Consider the following 6,000-nt stretch of genomic DNA (forward strand, 5'->3'; position numbering starts at 1 on the left):
CTGGAAGGAAACGATAGAATACTGAATAATCAGTTCAATACGACTTAGAATAAGTCAGTCTTAGAGCATATGAAAGCCTAATAATTAACATGCAAAGATGATTTTTACGTTAAAATACTATACTGACTTTGAGTTTTATTAAATGATTTATTTCAGGCCGCACCAGTTTGACGTTTTTAATTTTATTGCACTATTGCATAAGAAACTATAAAAAATCTTACAAAATTTTTCGCGGAACTCGGGAATCCCGGGATCCCGGGAATCAATATTTCTGTTCCCGGGATCCGGGAATCCCGGGAAAAGCCATTTCCCGGGAAATCGTTCCCGGGATTGCAAACCCTAATTAATATACGTTATGGCTTGAATCAATATTCAATTAATCGAATATAGATACAGTACCCTTTATATTTGATGGTCGTTATTGTAAAACTAACGATGCATGAATACATGAAAATTTTACACTAGTAGTAGTTGCGAAAATTCTCATAACTCTTATCTTCAAGCATCTATAGTTCTGAAAAGAATTGATTCCATAATCTTCAGTTAGAAATTCGTGCTACAGAACGCTGATTACCGCACTATCGGTAGCATTGAATATTTTGCTTTACCGCGCATAATAAAGTTTGCCCTCCGCTGTGCCCTCCAGTAGCTATGCCAGCTAAATATTCTGCAGCGTACGATGGTAACTGTTGCTGCCGTATGCAAAGTAAAGGTAACATGTTCCGCAGTGCCTGGAAGATGACTCGTATGCAGCTCTCGTTGCTCAATGTCACTTACCTCTAACAGCTATTACTCCACTCGCTATTGTGTGACAAGCTAGACTGAAGCTTAATTTTCTACACGCAGTCTTTTGTATCGAGTTCAACGTAGATTTTTGCCATTAGGGCGTGGCTACGCACTTTAGAGAAAGACAATCAAACCAAAACACTTTGTTGAGTCAAAATATGTAGGCAGTGAAATTTATTTCGTCCATGTTATTGTTATCTGTGCTCGGGAAGCAAGCCAATAACGAGGGAAATGTATGGGAAAGCTTGACCTTAGAACTTTTCACCTTTTTTCACCATTACACATTTTAACTATCCACCGACATATAAATAACTAAGATGCATTAAGTCGTTCGCTTGCTATAATCGTTTGAAATCTGACGCAACATTTGCCAGTTTCATTTTTAATTTCACAAAATGTAATCTAGTATAGAAAACAAAGACGTAGTCCTACGTCAAAACACTGGTTGAGTTTTCAATGAAAACTATATCCAGAATGCTCTTATTCTACACAGAGTTGTGCAAAAGTACTAAAATATTGAATCTGAGCAGAAAATCAGTTCATACTGACATTTTTTGATGAAATATTATATGATGATAAAATCGGGTGAAAAAGGTGATAAAATCGGTTACAGACTTTCTTTACGTTCCATAACCTCCCAAAACTTTGTTCACGTTACATGTAGTTCGGCATAAATTGTGTTAGGTTTTTATGCCATAATCTAAACATATAAAAATGCAACTCTGTCTGTCTGTCTGATTCATATAGGCTTGGAAACCACTGAACCGATCGGCGTGAAATTTTGTATACATGGATTGGCTCGACACCCTTCCTTTTCTAGAAGGGAGGGGTTCCATACAAATGAAACACAAATTTCTGCACATCTCAAGAACTCAAGAACCAAGTAAATGGAACCAAATTTGACGGGTGGATGTTTTCAGGGGTAACAAATATATTCATAATGATTTGACACCCCTATCTCTCACAAATGAACCACAAATTTCGCACAGCTCGAGAACCAATCAACCAAATAGAACCAAATTTGGTATGTAAAAGCTTTTAGAAGTGACAAATATGTCCATAATGGTTCGACATCCCTCCCTCTTATGTGACAACAAATTTCTGCACACCTCGAGAACTAACCAAAAAAATGGAACCAAATTCGGCAGGTGAATATTTTTAGGGGTAACAAACATGTCCATAATATTTCTTCTGGAAGGGAGGGGTTCCACACAAATTTATGTAAATGAAACTAAAATTAATATGTTGCGGTTTTTGAGACTCCAGACGCCATTGTTAAATTTAAGATGGAAACTTCTGGTTTCTATCCGGAAAATGTCTCCAAAAACCATTTTGAAATTGGTTTCTGAAAAAACAGCGGCAAATGACCAAATATCACCCAATATGGGTATTTCCGAAATCGTGATGATGCACTAAAGCCACAAATCGACCTCAGACAACATTTTGAATTGTAGGATGGCGACTTCCGGTGTCTGGAACACAGCCGAAAATGACCAAATAACACCCAATATGAGTGTTTCTTTAACCAGAATGGCGCTCAGAAGCCAGAAATTGTCTTCAAATGCCGTTTTGAAATCCAAGATGGCAACTTCCGGTTTCTGGAAAACATCCGAATATGACCAAATACCACCCAATATGTGTGTTTTATTTTTAACCAGGATAACGGTCAGAGGCCAGAAATTGTCTCCGAATGCCATTTTTAAACCCAAGGTGGCGACTCCCGGTTTTTGAAGAACAGCGGAAAATGACCAGATACCACCCAATATGGGTATGTCCGGAATCGTAATAATGCGCTTAAGTCACAAATCGACCAAATCGACAACATTTTTAATTTTTAGATGGCAACTTCCAGTTTTTGAAAAACAGCCAAAAATGGCCGATTTTCATAAAATATGAGTATTTTCGGAACCAGAATGATACACAGGATCTAGAATCGACCACATACACTATTTCGGTTTCTAATATGGTGACTTCCGGTTTCTGGAAAACAGCCGAAAATAACCGAATACTACTACATATATATATATATTTCCGTAATCGAAATGATGTTTAGAAGCCAAGCATTGACCCTGGACACCATTTTGAATTCGAAAATGGCCACTTTCAGTTTCTGGAAAACAACGAAAATAACTGAATACCACCCAAAATGGGTATTTCCTAGGGTGGTCGGTATTACCTACTTTTCGAAAAACCGGTATTTCGGTATTCATAAAAATAAAAACCGGTAAAAAACCGGTATTTTCATTTTTTCGGATTAATACAAACCAGGGGCGACTCGTGGTCTTTGAACCTACTTGTTCAACTACAAAATTCTGAAAATCATAGTTTGGGGAAGTAATGACAATCATGTTCGCGGAATAAACGCACTGCACTATTTAAAAATAAAACTGAAAAACAATTAAATAGGGTAGATTATCCAGTAATGGAGGGTCTAAGCACCAGTGTCTTTTAAAAACGAGAATATCAATATTCAAATCGCATATATCAAACCCATTTTTCTTTGGTGTTATAGAAAATATCATAAACTGTCATGTACAATTACAGTTTGTATATGTTTTTAACAAATTAAGTATGAAAAGGAATAATTGTACACCAATCTTCTGTTCCAGTTATGGAGGCAATGTTCCTAAAATAGTGGAAACTGTGCCAGTAATGGTGGTAGTTGATTTTTTCATAGGCTGCAGCAAATGAATTACGATTTAGTTGTTTTTATGCTCTAAGGTAGCATTCCAAACCTCTTCTTCCACCGTGGGCAATCGTCAAGCATGAGCTGTGATAATTATTCATTTTGAATTAAATGGTGAAAAAGTTGTGAGATAAAAAACAAACTACTTCTTTTGCTTCAGATGATGCTTCGCAATGCTAGAAGGATCTTATCCGGTAGTTTTACCCCACTCTACTTTTGATCTTTGTGTCTGCTCAATTTTGTTCTTCAAATCAAGAGACACTTTACGAGCGCTTGGATAAATCAAAAAATTCGAATGTTATAATGAAAATATAAAAGAAAAACAAACAGGTCATGTAACAATTGTTTAAATAGTCCAAATCAGAAAAAAATCAGCAGTAAATAATCATTGTGCTGTATCACAATAGCGCTTGGAAAGCTTTGAAGCTTGAAAAATCTCAAGGTTGTCCTTCTGCATCTCATCAACTTTCAGCTGTTCTGTCATCTCATTTCTCTGTTATATATCCTTGCGTTTCGGCGGTACCTACCACTGGTGTAAGGTGAAATAAAAACTTACCTATAATATCAAAATGTAAGGATAACGGTAACTGGACTGTATTGTGTGAACCGGAGTTAGATTTACACACGAAAGTAGTTCGCGCACCACATTTTGTTTATATCTGCTGAGTTAAAACCTAACCTCAAATGTTAGCTGGAGCACTACCAATATTACTGGAACAGGAGTACTTAAATTGTTCCTATAGTGGAGTTTCAATTTATTCAGTATTTTGATGATTATTTGTGATTTTTTCGATTGATTATGGTAAGAAAAATAGTTAAGAACAGTTCTGCGAAGACTGTTACCACAGAAATCGTGTTTACAACGATATTTCGAAATTTCACTGTTGCGTTACAAATTTCGTAAGAAACTTGCTGTTTTTTCACTCCTGAATGAAATAATAAAAACAAAGTGTTTAAATCATTCTGTGCCGATCGCTCCGATAGAATATAAAACAAAAGACGCGCGAGCAAGTGTTGGCATTGTTTGCCTGGTCGAGTGAAGGTTCAAGGTCACCCGCCTTTGTGCAACTGTTTCGCATCGTGGCTGTTTGCTGGTGCGTAAGCCGATTTGGCTGCTAAGTGATTTGTGCTACAGCAGTGGCCGAGAATCTCAACACAAAGGAGGAAAAAGAAGAAGCCAACAGTTGACAGCGAGTTGTGTCGCTGTGCTGAGTGATCACACACCCGGCTCGCTGCTGGTGGCTGTTTGGAGCTGCTGTATTGGTGCTGCTGGCTGTAACGGCTTCAGCTTCGACCGTTCGGACAACCAACCCTGCTGAAAGGAGAAGTAAAGAGGTACGTGTTCTGTCGGCGCTAGTGCGCTAGATTTAGCGCGATGGATGTAGATCCCTCGCCTCCCGTGCCACCATCCCCGAACCCCTCCGACCCTGTCCCTCCTGCCAACCCTTCCTCTGTTAATTCTCCAGTCCCCCCTCGCCCCAGGCTTTACCCGGACGGATCTTAGGGCAGCTTTACTGTTTTCTTTCGGCCAAAAGCAGGACCGAAATCGAAACCGTTAAACATCCTGCAGATTTCGAAAGAACTGACGGAGGGGTACAAGGCCGTGACCGAAATCTCCAAGGTCAGACCCAACAAGCTCCGTGTCGTGGTCAGCGGCCTGGAACAGGCCAACGCTATTGCTCGCTCCGAGCTTTTCACACGCGAGTATCGCGTTTATATACCCGCACGAGACGTGGAGATCGACGGTGTCATAACCGATTCGAGTCTGTCGGTCGAGTGTATCTTGGCAAGCGGTTTTGGCTGCTTCAAAAGTGCTTTGTGTCACGACGTAAAAGTGAAGATAATATATTGCAAGCAATTGCGGTCTGTGTCTCTTGTCAACGGCACAAAAGTGTACACTCCGTCAGACTCGTTTCGTGTTACGTTTGCCGGATCTGCTCTCCCTAGCCACGTCTCGATCGATCGGGTTCGTCTGCCTGTGCGATTGTATGTACCCCGTGTTATGAATTGCACCAATTGCAAGCAGCTATACCACACAGCCGCCTACTGCTGCAATAAGGCACGATGTAGCAAGTGTGGAGAAACTCATGCGGACGATTCTTGCAGTGTAAATGCTGAAAAATGTTCACTGCGGGGAAAATCAGCATGAGCTCTCCACATGCCCGGTGTACATGCAGCGCAGAGATAAAATCAAGCGGTCACTTAAGGAGCGTTCAAAGCGATCTTACGCTGAGATGCTGAAGAAGACCGTGACCACTTCTACCATAACATCGAACCCCTTTGATCTGTTGTCCTCTGATGAAACCGATTCTGACGATTCACCAGCGGGAACAACTTATGCCAATCCTGGGGCGTCTAGAAAGAGGAAAAATATTTCCTCTCCTAAACTTCCCCGAAAAGGTCCTAAGATTTCCCAAAGTGAAATGAAAGTTACAAACAAACCAAACAGTGCTGCGAAAAAACCGAAGCAAACTCCTCCTGGGCTTGCAAATTTAAAGTCCCAGAAGGAGTTCCCAGCACTGCCAGGA

Source organism: Wyeomyia smithii, chromosome 2, assembly GCF_029784165.1.
Source record: "Wyeomyia smithii strain HCP4-BCI-WySm-NY-G18 chromosome 2, ASM2978416v1, whole genome shotgun sequence".
In the NCBI taxonomy this organism is placed as follows: Eukaryota; Metazoa; Arthropoda; class Insecta; order Diptera; family Culicidae; genus Wyeomyia; species Wyeomyia smithii.